This window comes from Protopterus annectens, chromosome 2.part1 (assembly GCF_019279795.1).
Source record: "Protopterus annectens isolate FY-2018-M chromosome 2.part1, PAN1.0, whole genome shotgun sequence".
In the NCBI taxonomy this organism is placed as follows: domain Eukaryota; kingdom Metazoa; phylum Chordata; order Ceratodontiformes; family Protopteridae; genus Protopterus; species Protopterus annectens.
The window spans coordinates 1,434,564,590-1,434,583,250 of record NC_056729.1 but is presented as its reverse complement, the minus strand read 5'-3'; positions in this window follow the sequence as shown (position 1 = coordinate 1,434,583,250).

The window sequence follows — 18,661 nt, the reverse complement described above, 5'->3', positions numbered from 1 at the left end:
GCCTTGACTCTCTGTTTTATTGTCTCCCTCCAGGTATTGTTCTTCTCTTGTTTCTTCTCTCATTAAAACCACTTACTGTACCTATTCCTTCCCTGTGTTATCTGAACCTTGCTAGCTGACTGATTATCTTCTTGGGCGATTTGCTGACCTGGGTGTAGGCCCCACTTCACTCACCCTTGTTACACTTGGGCATGCTTTGCTGCCATACCCTACCCCCATTCCAACCCACCCCCAATATCCTGTAACTCATACTTATCCAAACCACACCCATCTATGACATCATCACAACACAACCAATCTTCAGCTCCTCATTTCAGTCAATTATAACTCAATTAGACTTCTCTCCTCCCACCTAGCTCAGCTCAGTACTCACACCTGATAGCACATACTACCTTTCTTTCCCTACACTACAGGACATTACCTCTTCCTCCCATCTTTACTCCTACTCCTACTCCCCTACTATCTTATTTCCTAGACTACCCTATTGCCATTATTAACTGCTCTGATTCACCTTATTACTTATAACCATCAGCTTCCATCACCAACCATTTCTAAACAGACACACTAAACCCCATTCTTTCTTACAACAGATACTTTTACTACATTATTTACTCCTATATCAGTAATTCCCCAAACCCCTCTGCCATACTAAATAATTCCAACCATACCCTCGTTAAAGCTATTCATCTTATATACAGTTACTTTAGCCCTACTATCCCTGGCCACACGTTTGTACTCCTACCAGTCCCATCATCTTTTACATTACCCCTCTCCAACTTTACCCATCAATACTGCCCTTTGTCAAAGTAACTCCCCCATTTACATCTTTCCTCATCTATTTCTCCACTCTCAGACAGTACTCTTTTCCCTAAGGTACTTACAAACATGTAGCCTCACTATTAAACTTTATATACACAACAAATTTATCTCCAAAATAAGATTTCTTATTCTGTACTCACTTACGCAAATTAAACTTGTATCTGACATCCATCCCAACCCAGGCCCTGTTACTATGACTCCACTCAACCACCCCCTAATCCAAACACAGATACTACCATCCCCACAACAACTATCTTACCACTAAAAAAATATGTCAGGCCTTCTCTTTATAAATGTCAACCTTAGAAGCCTCCTAAGTAGACAAATTCCATGCAGCAGTGACACTATATTCTCCAGATATAGCTATTGTAATGGAAACTTGGCTTAAACCCCATATTATATCTGAAGAAATACTCCTTGATGGGTACAGCATCATTAGAAAGGACAGATTAGCTAAATGTGTTGGGGGTATTGCCATCCTATACAAAGATAACCTCAAAGTAGGCCAACTTAACTCTAGCCCACCAAACCTCCCAAACACTGAAATCTTAACTGCCAGGCTCAATATAAATCAACACAAATCAATAGTTATCATAACTATCTACCTCCCCCCTGCAAATAATTTAGAAAATATTGAACATATACCTGAATGGGCTTCCTCTAACTTTAACCATGAAACAGTAATGCTAGGTGACTTTAACATGGTCTGGCTCACATGCTTCTCAAATACACCAACAAAGTTTATAAACCTATATAATTTCCATCACAATAAACAACACCCTACCCGCATAGACAAGCATTCAAACAGACATTCCACCTTTGATTGGATTCTGACAAATAAAACTAGCATCATCTGTGAGTCTGGCTGCCTACCTGACACTTTAAGTGATAAATGTCCAGTACACCTAATAAGAAAAAAATCAAATAACTGTGGTGATATGTTCACCATGTATTAAGAAAACTCACCACAAGCTCGGCCTACTATATAGAAACAAAACATTCCTCACCTCTGACTCTAGGGCTTCACTTGCTCATGCTTACTTGCTACCTAACCTTTTCTGTTGTTCTCAAATTCTTACTAACTTACAGTCTTTACTTCTCTTTAAACTAGAAATTACTTACAATAAAGTAGCCAGACTTGCTGCTAATCTGGCTTCAAAATCTCACCACTGCCTTGCTCTAAGGACTCTTGGATGGCTTGAGCTTCCTAATCAACTCTTATTTTCTCAACTTATTTTCATCCACTTTATCCTGAACAAACCCTCCTCTTGCCCTAGCACCTCTGCTCTTATCTCTCTCTCTCTCTCTCTCTCTCTCTATATATATATATATATATATATGAAACCCTCCCCAATCCCTTAGAAGCTCTGATCAATGTTTATTACGGAATCACAAATCTAAAAATTAATTGGACAAAATCTCTACAACTATTCTCCTGTCACCCAGTGGAACAAGCTTCCCATGTCTCTTTGAAGTATTAGCAATGTCCATGAATTTAAGAAAATACTCAAACCACATCTAAATACCATCTGATTATGCCTTTGTGACCATCCCACCTAAGCTCTGTCCCTTCTTAATATTTTACTGCATTTTCTATGTAAATTATCTTGGTTTGCTGTATTTTGGAGCTTTTCACCCCTGGTCTCCACTGAAAAAGAGCTTTTGGCCCAGTCGGACTATCTGGGTCAACAAATGTCAAATCAACAGATGTCAAATAAATAAATAAATAAATAATAAAATATCACTTAACGCTACACCCAGAATAAAAAACAATTCTCACTATCTACCTTCCAGACTCTCATAAAACAACAAAACTGGGCTCCCCTAAAAACTTTACAACTAGATCATGCAGTTCAATACTTTAATAACATTTTCCTGCAAATCTTAAACTTGCCCCACTCAGAAAAATTCATTCTAAAACCAAAAAAAACTCCCACGATTAGCAAAAAAACAATACAACTACTTAGACTAAGAGACAAAGCATGTCCCCTATATCTTTCTAACAAAAGTCATGGTAATCTCATCACCTTCCAACAACTTAGAAACCAAGCTAAGAAACAAATCAAAATAGACAAAAAACATAACTTTCAAACTTGCCAACTAAAATATCAAACAAATCCACAAAGATTTTGGCAATTAGTCAACCTCCTTCCAAAACCAGGGAAACCCACTACCCCAGTCCCTACTACCAATAATACTATAGACCCTAATGCATCCCAATTTAATTCCCACTTTATTAACTCAACAACCTAATATTACATAATGCTACCCTACTCCTGTCTGTACCCACTCCATCTGGTTCACCACAAATCCACTTTAAACTACAACATATTCAAACAAGCTATATACAAGGCTTACTATCTAAAGTAAAGTCATATACCCTCGCTGCTGATCAATTACCAGGTGAAGTTCTGAAATTAGCTGTACCATCTATTGTCTACCCCATATCAATCCTAATTAACCAGTCTGTCTCTGAACAATATGTACCTACCATATGGAAAATATCACATATCATTCCACTGCATAAAGGAGGCCCCAGTAAAGACATATCTAATTACAGACCTATAGCCATACTCTCACCCTTAGCAAAAATCCTAGAAAAGTGTGTCCACAAACAAATAATTACTTCCAAACAAACAACCGCCTATCTGTTACACAACATGGTTTTCAACCAAAACACAGTACTAGTACAGCCATTAGCGTTACCAACTCTATATACCACCTTAAAAATAACAACCAACTTGTCTCTGCTACCTTTCTTGACATGTCAAATGCCTTTGATACTGTATCGCATCAAATCCTCCTAAACAAACTTGCCAGTTACAACCTTGGCCATGAGGCCCTAAAGTGGTTCCACAGCTACCTTTCAAATAGCCATATGGGATAATACACTCTCCCCCACCTTCTCATCTCTGTAGGAGTCCCCCAAGGATCGATTCTAGGGCTGCTTCTCTTTGCAAACTTTACCAATGACCTTACGACAGCCGCTGGTCCTGCCAACATTATTCAATATGCAGATGGCTTATTTCTTATTTGCTCTGCACCAACAATTGAGACGCTTCAAGAAAAGACCCAGACAGCCCTTGAAAAATATCTAGCAGCCCATAACTTATACTAGATCCCAATAAATTAAGCTTATGGTCTTTCAAATCCTTCCTCACTAGCTAATAGTCAACCCCTTTCTATTTTCTCTTCTAATGGCACTAAAACAGAACCTGTTGAGCACACTAAACTGCATGGGGTTACCATAGATAATGCATTGAAATTTGACAAACATATAGCACAGACTATTAAAAAGTCCATATTAAACTCAGTACACTCTACAGAGCAAAATCCTATCTTTCAGACCATGCGAGAATGGCTACAGCAAGAACCCACTTGTTATCCTCACTACTCTATTGTTCTCAAATATTCACAAACCTCTGTAAAACAGAAGTAAACAACCTTGAATCCTGCTATAAGAAGTAGCCAAATTTGCAACTAACCTACTCCAAGAAACACATCACTGTACTGCCCTCACACAACTAAATTGGTTAGAACTCCCAAACTTACTCATGCTAAACCAATTACTAATCGTCCACACAGTGATGTATAAACCTGATCACTGCCCAGTCCTAACTAACCTTGTCCAACCCTACAAAAACCTTAACTTTCTTAGGTTGGCTGACAAAGTCCTACTCAAAGTAAATAAATCTCATAACTCTCATGGTGACTCCTTATACTGCCACAAGATTGCAAAAGTCTGGAACTCACTTCCTCAACAAATTCTATCTATTGATCATACATGTAACTTTAAACAGGAACTAAGACAATACTTCCTATCCACTAGCTATGTCCATGCTCTGCTCTAGATTAACTTATACCCCCCATTTTTCTATCATGCTGGCTGCAGTTCTCAAAACAATTTGAGGAAGGCAAGTTCACACAACTGACTGTACAAAAAAAAAAAAAAAAAAAAAAAATATATATATATATATATATATATATATATATATATATATATAGTAAATTGTTAAATGTTAATATTGTATCAATGCTTTTACTCACTTATAACTCCATTTTATGCTATTTACAATATTTTTATGCCATTTACTGTGTTTTACTGTCTTATTAACAATACCAGCATCTCTGTGTAACTTGTAACCTTTTTATGCTACTAAATATGTTGTATAACCATGCTTCTGGAGCATTTCTCCCCAGGTCTCCTCTGAAAAAGGACTTTTTGTCTTGTTGGACATCACCAGGTAAACAAATGTAAATAATAATAATAATAATAATGATAATAATAATAATAGTTGCTGTATATAGACACTGTGGCATTACAGGCTGATGCCGAGCAAGAACTTTAGCAAAGGCTAGGGAGATGGAATGGGAAACTAAAGGCACATGGGATGAAATTAAGTACAGAAAAGACAGTGGCAATGGCAGTAAATGCTGGAAATCACAAGAAGCTGAGAACTGAGATAGAAGAGAAGACAGTGGAACAGGTAAATCATTTCAAGAATCTGGGAAGTGTGGTTGAAGAGAAGAGAAGTCTGAATGAAGAGGTCAAAGCTAGAATCAGAAAGGCTGTAGCCAAATGGCATAGTATGTCAAGGGGCAGTGTAATACAGAAGAATGCCAAAGAAGCTGAAAAGTAAAGTGTACAAAACAGTGGTGCGACCAGTACTACTGCATGGTACAGAAACCTGGGGAGTAAAGGCAGAGCAGATGAGGAAGCTAGAGGTGATAGAAATGAAGTGCCTCAGCTGGGTATTAGGGTGCACACTGTGAGACAGATGAAGAAATCAGGACATAAGAGCAGAAGCCAAAGTAGCTCCAATTGCCGAAAAGATCAAAGAATCAAAGAGAACACATTAGGGTGATTTGGGCACATGTGCAGAAAAGTAGAAGACAATCTGGTGAAGAAGAGTTGCATCAGACAGGAAGAAGGTAAGAGGAAACAAGGGTGTCCAGCAAAGAGGTGGATGAATTGTGTGAGAGAAGATCTGTGACAGTCAGGTATGAGTGTTGAAGAAGTCAGCAGTGCGGCATTGAATTGAGAGTGGTGGTGACAGTTAACATGATACCTGGACCCCGTGTAGGGGAAAACGGGGGTTGATCATGAGAATGATGATAACTGTCACATGACTAAAATTAAAAATATTAAACCCTTTCCTAATGTTTTATTATTTATTTATTTTTTTTATTTTACATTTGTTAACTGGGATAGTCCAACTGGAGCAGATCCATTTTCAGTGGAGGCCCGGGGAGAAAAGCTCCACAATTACATATTACAAGTGTGTAAAACAAACTTGATAACATCTACCTATTACAGTTATATAAGAAGAGAGCAAAAAATAAAAAATAAAAATATTTTAGAAGGTTAGACATAGTATGAGTATACAGTTCAACATTTTTCACAATGAAGCTTTTGGTACATTACATTCAGTTCAACACGTTTTATAATGAAGCTTTTGGTACATTACAGAGTATAGGGAGTAGTGCCAGTAGATAAGAGGTGGATTCTTATGTAATACATGGGCAGATCCATGTTTTTCTAACATATGCTTTGAGAAGTGTTTTGAAATGAATGTTAGTAGTAGTTGTGATTATGCTGGAGGGGAGAGTATTCCAGTATTTGGCTATTTTGTGTGAGTATAGAGCTTTGCCAGCTGTATTATTGGCTGTGGTGACATTTAGGAGAGGTTTATTAGAAGATCGAAGAGGACGAGCAGAAGAGTAATGGGCTAGTAATTGCTTTAGTGATGGAGTCTTGTTTGGGAAGTTTAGGATGTTAAAAGCACAAGTGAGTTGTTGGTAGGTAAGCAATTGTGGCAATTCAAGCCACTGAAAGTCAATTAATACATGGCAATGATGGGTTCTGAAAGGAGAGTTGTTGGCGAATTTGGCAATTTTGTTGTAACAACTTTCGATTTATTTGTTTCCTTTTTGCAATATACTGTAATTTTCTCTGTTTTCATTTTATCAGTTTTGAAAACCAGGCAGTTAATCTCTAAGGCTTTTGAAGTGGAGATTGATTACGTTTTAAGGAATGGTTATTTATTCATTTATTTATTTACTAATGTTAGACCAGGTTTCTGAAAACAAATGGATTTGTTAAGTCATTTTAATATATTAGAGATGGAGGGACATGAAGTGGGATTATAAAGAATCGAGTGTGTAATATGCAGTTGTGAAATAAGTAGTTATTTAGGGAATTCAGGCCATTGTAATGATTTAAGGGTGAGGCAGTGGTGGGATTTGTAGGGGTGATTAGAGGGTTCTACCTGACATAATCGAAACTGCAGAACACCGACAACGTAATCACCGACACCACATAATCGACAGTGCATAAACACGAAACCTCACATGCCCGACAACGAAATAACCGACGGTACACAAACACGAAACCTCATACACTGCACACACCACAATAACAACAATCAACAAACAAAACACATCCCCTGTCCAAAAACCACACACACAACACAAGCACACCAAAATCCTTACAAACCCACACTAAACCTCACATACACAACTATCTACAACCCTAACCCAAACCCTAACCCTAAGGTCCGTCACTATCGCACACTCAGCTAACCCGCACCCTAACCCTAACTCACTTAACCCGCCCCTAACCCAAAGACTTTCACTACCGCACACTTACCTAACCCGCGCCCTAACCCTAACTCACTTAACCCGCCCCTAACCCAAAGACTTTCACTACCGCACACTTACCTAACCACAAGACTGACCCTAACTCACTTAACCCACCCCTATCCCCACAGACCGTCAATATTCACACTTACCTTACTCGCATCCTAACGTCCGTCACTACCGCATACTTACACAGACTTTTCCCATGTCGGCATCCTCGGCGTCGGTGTTTTCATCCGTCGCGTCTGTCTTCTGCATTGTCAATCTTCTGGCGCTCGCGATTCGCTTGTCTGTGTTCTCCACTGTCGACTATCTCAGGTAGAACCGATTAGAGGCATATCTAGCTATTTTGTTGTATGTTTGCTCTAATTTGGAAAGAAGTGATGACTGAAGGTTAGTAAGGACTGGAGCTGCATACAGAAGACAGGGTAATAGGAGAGACAGGGCTAGGGAGGTTTTGGTGGAGGGTGAAAGTAATTTGTGATTATGGTACAGGAGACCAAGTTTCTATTTTTTTTTTTTATGCATTGATGAATATGTATGCCAAATTTTAGTTCATTGTCAATTGTGACACCAAGTAATTTAGTATGGGGTTCTGGCCTGATAATGGTATTGTTGGGGGTGGTAATATAGAAAGTGGATTTGTGTTGTGCCAATGTTTTAGGAAGGAAAAGTAGAAGTTTAGTTTTTTTAGGATTTAGTATCAGTTGATTATCAGTGAGCCAGGTTTCAATGGAAGCAAAGGTGTCTTGGGTAAGAAGAAGGAGTTCTGGAATGCTGTGGGTGGTGGTAATAAGGGTGGAGTCATCAGCATATTGTAAATGTGTAGGGAGGTTGGTTGTAGAGGATAACCTGTTAGTAAAAATATTGAACAAGAGAGGACTCAATATAGAGCCTTGAGGGACACCAGGTTTAACAGGAAGAAATGGGGAGGTGACAGTTTGCCAGTGTATGGATTGTTTTCTATTAGATAAGTAGCTAGAGAATCAGTTTATAGAGGGGGGTGGAGACATGAAGGTCATAAAGTTTAGTTATCAGTTTAGAGTGAGCGACAGAATCAAATGCTTTGGAGAGGTCAAGGAATAAACAGGAAACTAGTAGGTTGTTGTCACAGGCTTCTGCTACTGTTTGTGTGAAAGAGAGTAGTGCTGTTGATGTGCTGTGGTGGGGTCTAAAGCCATGTTGGGTGGGAGTAAGATGGTTATTATCAAGCAGGTGTTTAGCTAAGTGTGGACACACTTTTCTAGAATTTTGGAAAGGGGGATTGTATAGCAATGAGACAATAGTTGGATGGATCAGTGGAGTTTCCTCCTTTGTGAAGAGGGATTGTGTAGAAGTGTAGAAGGATTTCTATAATTCTGGGAAAGAGCTTCGGTAATAGAATGATTTATAAGAATAAAGACAGGGTAAGCAATAGAATTGGCAGCAATTTTAAGAACGTAGGAAGGAAAATTGTCAACAGACGGAGTGCAGGGCTTGAGTTTATTCAGTTGGGATTTGATGAAGGCAGTGGAAACTGTTTGTAAGGAGAATGTATTGGAGGAAGGAGGACTGGGATGTAAAGGTAGAGAAGAGCCAGTAGAACTATTCTGAGGTAGTCTTTGGATTGTTTCTAAAAAGAAATTATTTAATAGAGCAGCAGTCCCTGAGGCAGTATTAAGAGAGAACGGGTTGGGATAGGTGGGTTGCCAGGGTAGAGGATTTTATTTATGGTAGACCAACAATTTTTAGCTTTTTTTTTTTGTGGGCTACTTTGGTTGGTGGCAAAGAAAATTTTTTTTTTTATCTTGGATGACTAGTTTTTTACACGTTTCTAAATTATTTGTAATATTGAAGTAAGAGAGGAGCTTTATTTTTGACCCAAGTTTTCCAGGCAGCATCCGTTTGATGCATGATGAAGTGTGTTTGCTTAGTTAATCAGGGAGCAGATTTTGATTTTACCCTGATTTTTCTGGAAGGCGCCATAAAGTTTAGTACATCTAGAAATAGAATATTGAAAGTAGTTACAGCATCATTAAGGGGGTGGTTATTTAGGAAGGACCGATTTATGTTGGACAAAATGGAGTTCAACTTGTTTGCATTGAAATGAGTCAGATTGCGACATTCTCTGTAAAGGTGCTCTTTGGGTGAGTGTTGGGAGTATCTATGGATATAGATAGGGGAATGGTCACTTAGAGAGTTAGGGAGAATCCCGGGTTATGGTAGAGACTAGGATCAGAAGTAAGGATCCAGTCTATTATATAAGATCCCGAAGAAGAGTTTCTGTTAGTACTGGTAGGGGAAGATATTAGTTGGTGGAAGCCATACAGATTGAGAATATGAGAAGGAGATGAGGAAGAAAGTGAGGCCCACTCTATGTTAACATTGCTAAATATAACTGTTTTGTAGGGAACATTTTGGGTGAGCCAGGAGAGAATGTTTTCAAGAATAGGGATGTTGTCACCCGGGGTATGTAGATGGATACAATGGCAAATTTCTTATTGAGGTTAAGATGACAGTTTACTATTAGTATTTCTGCAAGAGCAAAGCTAGGTATGGAAGGTGAGAGTGGAGAGAAAGTAAGTTGGTTGGAGAAGAGGATGGCAACACCCCCATCTCTTTTATTTGCTCTGTCTGCACAGAAGATATTGTAGCCTGGGGAAGGATTTCTGAGTTAGAGATGTGAGGCTTTAACCAGATTTCTGAGAGGGTTACAATATGTGGGAGTTGAGGTAGATCCATGAGTGCAATTCCGTAGTTTTGTTAACAATACTTTGGATATTGAGAGAGAAAAAAGTTAGGGATTTAGGTTATAAACTGTGGACTTGGGGCAGTGTCAGAGGGAGTGAGGTAGGAGGCGTTTGCTTGTGAGAGGTAGAGATGGGCGTTCCAGGGGTGGAATGGATGTCACCATCAAGGAGTAGTGTATCAAAGAAATTAAGCAACAAGCAGAGTAGAGTCAGAGTACAGGGAGTTCTAGGTTTTATACAAGTGGAAAGTGAAACATTTGGATATATCTTGATCAAAAAGAGGCTGGAGGGAGAGCTTGAAAATAGGTGAGGAGAGATTAGAAGTGTGTGAGGGTAGATATGTGGGTAGTGGCTGTTAGAGAGAGTTGGTGTTGGTGCTATATAATGCAGTGGTATATGGTAAGATGTAGACAGTGATAGTAGGAGAACAAGAGGGATAATAAGGTGGGGAGGTGACATAGTAGTGAAAAACTGGGTGACTGCGACTAGCAGTAAGCTGTATTAGGTGCAATGAGAACTAAGTGTTTAACAGAGAAAGGACAAGGCAGATTTGAGTGGAGGAGAAGTATGGTAGGAGGGGATGAAGGTAGATGGGATGGGAGGGGAAATTGGGTGGGTGAGGGGAATGGTCAGAATGAGGGGGGGAGGAGTATAGAGACTATAAATCTAATGAAAGTGAGGGTGGGTGGGAATGGGGTTAGGGTAGGGGAGTGGAGTGAGCCTGAATAGCGAGGGTGAACGGAGAGGTATGAGCTGCAGGGAGAAGCTCAAGCGGAAATAAAAACAATCAACAAGGTATGCAAGTGAGCAGGTAAGTCAGGGGGACCCTATGCTGGCTGAAAGGGAGAAAAGCAGGTACAATGTATGGTGTTCATGTTAAAAGAAATGTTCTTTGTACTGGTGGACACTGCCTAGGGTGGAAGGCAAAGAGCAACACTAAAGCCAGTTGGTGTGCCAGTAAAGGTTGTAATTGAAAAAAAAAAAGTGATAAAACAAACAGCTAGATATAGTTTAGCAGGGCACAATCTCAGAAGATCAGCTCCAGAAGCTACAAGAGCTAGAGAGCTGGTTTATCCTAGTAAATACTGCCATCTATTGGAAGAAAGGGGCCAGTTAAGAGAAGGACAAGTAGAAAAAAAGATATACGTGGCAGAGAAAATGGAAAAAAGGATTTCGGGGGGGGGGTCCTGGCGTGTGTGCAAGCTACTAAGTTACAAGCACTGTAAAAATTAATATCTATTAGTAAAACAGTAGGCAAACACCTACTTTATAACACAGTAGGGGTGAGTATTTAGTTCCATTCTGTTCCGTAGAAATTTCCACGGGGTTCATTTCAAATAGAAAGTAGTGTACAGGTTATTTTGCGGAAAGCAGGTATTGTTTGTGATGTAGAGCAGGCTGAAAAGAAAAGAAACAACACATTTAAAAGCCAAGTACAGTTGTAATGGAAACCAGAGACAGAAAGGGGGAATGCAGATGTAGAGAGGTAAAAAGACAGGGGGGTGGAGAGGTGGATTAGGAGAGGCAGAAATCAGTGAGGAGAATGAAATAGAGACGGCAAGATAAGAAAGAGTAATGCGTGCACAGAGATAGGTGTAGATGAGGTGTAGTTTTATATATATATATATATATATATATATATATATGGGTCCCCTTCAGAAACCTGAACGCTCACCCGACTTCCAAAATACCAAGATGAAAAGGCTGACGACCGCACAACAGCAATATCGTGGAAAACTGACTTTCCACTCCAGGTAAGTAACTGCTTAGCCATCCTGTTGAACTTTGCCCCTTACCCCCATGGTAGTGCGATCTGGAGTTGGTATATTTGGTTAGGGGGTGTGGGGGGGGGGTAAAGAACCCCACATGGGTGAGTTTGCTTTCCTTTGGTTTTACATTTTTGTCAGGATCGGCAAGCAGCTACTTATCTGGAGTGGAAAGTCGGTGCTCCGGGATGTCAGTGTGCAGTCATTGACCTTTTTGTCTCGGCATTTTGGAAGTTGGATAAGTGAGCATTTGGGTTTCTGAAGTAGACCTATATATATATATATATATATATATATATATATATATATATATATATATATATATATATGGGTCTCCTTCTAATAATAGGCGAAGATGACTTTACGAGGATGACAACACTGAACTGTTAATTTGCCGAATGATTACACTACCGAATTTTTTAACTGGGTTAGAATGTAGTCATGTTCACATAAAGTTTGTTTGACAAATGACACTGTATCCATATATATATATATATATATATATATATATATATATATATAAACACACACACACACACACACACACACACACACACACACACACACACACACACACACACACACACACACACACACACACACACAGCTAGGGTGAGATGTGAGCTTCATTTTCAGTATTCAGTATGTATTTGAAGTGTTTAGTGCTTCTGGTGTGGTTGAATTCATTATTGGTATTCAGAAATAAATGCCAATAATGTGTTTTTGGCCAGGGCTAAAGTGCTAACTGCTCCCTGTTAACTAATTATAGAGTTTATAGAGAAAAGTTATTGGCTAGTAAGGACTGCAGAGTATTGATTTCCTACTGTATTTAGATTTGAATTCAGCAATCCTCGAGTCTCTCTAACTTGGAAGCTATCTTCTGCATAGTTGTGTTTGGTTTTACAATGTTCGTATTATTATTAAATCCTCTGTTATTTGTTGACCCTGTGTATCAGCTGTGAGTGCAGGTTATACACAGGACACATAATAGCTCATATCCGAGGCGTGTGTTGGCTGTTGCAAGGGTTTACTACAAGTGATGAAAAATGGCAACAGTGTAAGTCATCACAGAGGTTTCTGATTATCACCCAAATGACATTCCCTTGTTAACACTACCTTTTATGGAGAATACCTCGCATAAGTCCAGTTCAATACACATGATGTCAGTAGAACTTGTAAAGGTAATGAATCCTTCTAGCTTTTGTCTGATTATCCAATTGCCCCCTGAGCTTCTTACTTTCCTCAAACTGCCTACTTGCTTCCAAAAAAAGAATTGAACTGTTTAAAGAAAAAAACAAAAGCGAACAGGATCAGGCGAACAGGTTCAGGCAGGCACAACTGACTTTCTGCAATCTATGTTGCTCTCATTCATTTCCGTATGTTTCTTAACTATACTGTCATTTTTTTTTCTTGCTTATGTACGTATTTGGTTCTACACTATTTTAAAACTGTATTCATTTGGTTGCTTAGATGCTATATTTCGCCTTCTATTTGTATTCTGTTTTTTCTTCTTCCTCTTTCATGCACTAGTCAGTTTTCCATATTAGTCACACACAGTAAATACTCTTCTGATAAACAGCACACTCAAAATCATACTATTGTTCAGTCTCTCCTTCAGTGTTGGACCCCTCCCCCCTTTTTTTCATCTCATCGCAGAATTCTACCTATAAAACTGACAGGTAGACAGTGTACCTCACATAAGTACAGTACAATGTACAGCTTTGTGCCACCATGTTAGAGTTGCTGGCTGACTATTGAATCAGGACTTTCTTGCTGAACAGTTAGCAAGCACGAGAAATGTACCAAAATATATGATCTAAAAACAAAATCAAAAACTCATCAACTAAGATCCAAATGGCTAACTGATATAACTATCAAAACCGTTTATTACAACAGACATATAAGGATGTCTTTTATTTTTTCCAGTCAGCACTTCATTAGACTTTATCTGATGATATGCTTTGTTTGTGAAGATTTTGTATTTATTTACTGTTTCAGAACATAATAAATTACATTTATTTGTCCTTTGTTGACCAGGTCAGTCCCACTATGCTAGTGGCCTCTTTTCAATGGAGACCTGAGGTAATACTTATACTGCTAGGGGAAATTTGGCCAGAGCATTGGGGAACTTCACCTACTCTTTCTGATAGATGCTGTGGGATCTTTTATATCCACCCAAGCTACCACCATCTCAAGTAGATGAAGTCTCACTTTAATGTCTCATTTGCAGTGTGGGAAAATTACTTAACATAGACATTCGGGTATTATGTGAAAGCAAAAAAAGTTTTTTTTTTTAATTTATATGAGGTTTCATTTGTTTGGTAGTTATTGTTGGGTTGCTGTTTTTCCTGTTTTGTTGTACAAAAAAGGCAGTGGTTTATCATGCAGTACATACTTACTTGGTTATTGATCTGTGAGGATCTTAAGAATTCTATTCTTCCATTTCATGATTATTAGCCCTTATTTTTGTATATGTTGGGGAAATTGCATATTTCTTCTAACCATGAGGGTCAGTTGTGTTTAACATGCTAGTGAATTTGCAGGTTCCCAGTCATTTGTCCAAATTATGTTTGAAGGGAATACTGCTTTAGTATGAAAAAATAAATTAATTTGCACATTTCACGACCAGTTTAAAACATATTTTTGCTTTATTAATTGGATCATACTATTTTTTTTGGACTACCATTCAGAATCCTAAGATTTGAATTAATTGTATGCATACAGTCTCATATGGGGTGTCAGTCCCATGAATTTTAAGTTGCTTATTTGTGATGCCCCTGTCATGAGTTCTGTCTTCATTCTCTGTCTATTTGTGAGTTAGCTAAGCCTCATTCATAATGCAGCAAAATAGTCAAATGTAATAGTTTTGCAGCTGTGCATTCTATTCATCACACACCAATTTCTTACACAGTCACTGGTTTAATAAATTAATATATAAAACTGAAGAGAATAAAAAAGAAGAAATACACTCGTTGAGATAAATAAACCACTGGAAATAAAACACAACTGTGTAACAGCAAACACCAGTGGAATAAAACAGTGCCAGGAGTTTTATTCCACTGGTGTTTGCTGTTACACATTTTTCTTTATTTCCAGTGGTTTATTTATCTCAGCGAGTGTATTTCTTCTTTTTTATTCTCTTCATTTTTTACTACACTTGTTGGGAGCATGGCTGAGGTGTTCTCAGATGACTCAGTGAACTATAATTCCCAGAATGCTGCTAGAGGGCCTGGCGAACAACATGATAGGCTCACGCAATGCCTATTGAGGATGGTCAACAGACAGGAAATGGAAGGTGAACCTAGCATGGATGCTGAAAAATTTGTTAGAGCCGTCAGTGACCTTGAATACAATCTTCTTCAACTTAAACGCCAACAGACCAATCAACAGCACTTTTAGGTTTGTCTACATAAAAGAATTGTACCCAGAGGCTTAAGGATCCTGAAAATGCCGACTTATGGTGAACAGGTTCCGGACCTGTTTGCAAGGTGGCAGAAGCTTAATCTAGAGGTGAGCTTAAATTATTTGAATCTGTTAATTGACTTTTTTAAACCTGAGGAAGAAGCCCTTGCCACAAAGATTAATGAGCAATTGAATGGCCTATATGACTGCTTCCCTGGGGGCAAGATTGACTCATCGGTTGATAAACTTATTGACACTGCTTTACTGGTTGAAAGAAAATTGCTTCAGTAAAAGCAGCCTAAGACTGAGAGGGATAGCAGGGATTTTAACTTGGAAATGTTTTCACTTGGCCCAAGAACAGTATCCCTCGATGAAGTAGCTCTAGATTAACCTCCAATCGGACTTCCAATAGAAATGAGCATACTAATATTTCCATGGGTGTAACAAGAACAGCATCCAGGAATTACACTACAGTTTTTTCCACTATTACTAAGTCCCATAATGGATCTTGCAATAAGGGACCTAGCAGCACAGTGACTGAGAGATCTGCTGATAATCATTATTCTATGAACAGTGATGTTGATACCAATGGGCTGAATGGCCTACAAGGGGTAAATGATGTGAGACGTAAAACACCAATGAGCCTTAAGAACAGCATGGATGGCAGAAATGCCAGGTCCAGCAATGGCTCTATCACTTTCCTTTTACCGATTGGCAAGAACCAATGTTCCAACAGGAATCGCTCACAGAGCAGGGGAAGGACAAAGAGGAAACTGCCAGTGGAACAGAATACCAGTCAATCACTCAAGAAGATGTGGAGACAAATCACAACTTGATTGTTTGGAACTTGTCCAAGATATGTTTGACCCCCCCCCCCCCATGAGTTGAATGTACTGGGGAAGGGACTTTCCTTTATACCTGCACAACATGGAGATGTGACAGATACTGTTCCAGATATTATGATGTTTGCAGGGAATGTTTCACTGAAAATACAGTTTGGGGGTGAGGATACTGATGATGCTAATATTAATATTTTCAAGAAACTGAGCCTGTTTATGCCTAATCCACACCCTCTTCTAGATGCATTTGTTAAATTAGTAGAAAATGATTTGCATCAAGCCTTTGAGAGCTCTAGAACTAATCATTATAATAACCTTACTCAGTATGAGAAGACAGCTCTACATACATTATGAAATTACATGACTATATCCATTAGACCAGCTGATAAAGGTGACTCCAGAGTAGTGATAGACAGGTCAGACTATTTTAATTCCATGAAAGAAATGTTAGGTGATAATCAATATTACACTGTTATCACCAAGAAAGACATAAATTGTCTTATAAGAACTATTAGGAATACCTTGAGTAATTGTTTACAAGACAAAATAATTAGTCTTGACTTGTATAACTATTTTTTGATAAATAACCAATAAGAAGAAACGTAAACTCTTGAAAAACAGACAAAGGTGCTCCGACAAGCCACAAATTCAAAAGTAACTGAAACGCACTTTTATTCACCAAATAGAAAAAACAGCGTTTTCGCTCCTGCAAAAGCGGAAGCTTCATCAGCATTAAAAGAGCACAAGCTCACAGATTTTTAAAACCTTCACTAGTGACCAGTTGTTGATGTCATTTCCTAATTAATGCACGCACAGTGCAATTAAAGCAGTATACCATACCATAAGTAAAGTATTTAAAAATATATATAAAAGAAATCTAAAAAATATGTATAATGCAAGCAAGTATATACGTTTAACTTAACAACAGCCCTACCTATATGAATACAAGTAAACAAACAGCAGCAAATCACAAAAAATGTGTAAAGGTTATATAACATTTCGCTAACCACAATGACAGCAAGTTAATATCTAAAACATCAAACAAAATAGAATTAAAAAGTGGTAAAAAATAGCCATAGAAAACTTCTAAAAATACTACAAGCTACAGCAGTTCAACCATTCCTTTTAGGAAAAAAATTGGAAACATGAATTGTAAAGCCCAAATTACCTAAGATAACTTCTGTACTTTAAAATAGATGCAATATTACAATTGTCATTGAGTCCAGGATAGGAAAAAGCATCTAACTGAAGTTGCCACTCTAACTCACGGGTCTCTAAAATTAGAGATTGCGGGCCGCCCCTGATGTCACACTTAATGTTGTCTATGCCCATGAATTGAAAGCTGTGACCACTATTACTCAAAATATGTTTAGAGAGGGCATTGTCACTTCTCTTATTCTTAATCGCATAAATATGTTGGTAAATGCGGTCACGGATTCGCCGGTCCGTTTTACCAACATAAAATGCAGGGCAGCATTCACAAAGGGCTAAATAGACTAAAGATCTAGTGTTGCAGTTGATCTTATGGTTAATGAAATATTTCCTCTTACCAATAGAAAAAGAATTTCCTACCCGGAGGTGTCTACACCATTTACAACACCCACAATTTTGATAAATGAGACATTGATTCCTGTCATACAGGGTTTTCCAAAGATCCATAAGGATAGCCACAGACCACAGATGAGACCCATTGTTGCTGGCTGTGGTTGGAGCATGGAGCCCCTCTCTATATTTGTTGAGAAGCACCTACATCCAGTCTTAGATAGGAATGAGGTGGTGCTGAGGGACTCCAAACAGTTTTTAAGAGATCTTTTTGACTATATTAAAATGGAACCGACAGATTTGAAGTACCTACTGGCCACTGTGGATGTACAGTCACTGTTTACCATGATTCCTAACCAGGCTGGCTTGATTTATGTGGGTAGATACTTGTCCAAGTACAGTGCATATGATCCTTCGGTATGTCATCTGATAGATCTTTGTATGAGAATAGTACTCGAGAATAATACCTCTGTCTTTGATGATGTTTATTACCAACAAAGAGATGGCGTGGCTATGGGCACCTCTAGTGCCATTAGCTTTGCCAATATGGCCATGGATCAATGGGAAGACAAATGTATGTTTTCAACACCAAGTTTTCATCAATATGTCTCATGATATCATAGATTTGTGGACGACCTGCTCCTTGTTTGGACAGGTTGTCCTGATGAGTTAGTCAAGTTTCATCAAGATTTGAACTCCTCTATCAGTTTTTTGAAATTTTCTCTGAAGTATTCAGACACTTAAGCTGAATTTTTGGATGTGCTTTTAACCAGACAGGTTGATGGCTCCCTCTGTACTGGTATATATAGGAAACCATGTTATAGGAATTCCCTGTTGCATTGAGATAGCATGCACCCATCACATATGTTTAAGGATATAGTTAAGGGACAGAGGTTGAGAGCCTCTAGGCTGAATGGGACAGATG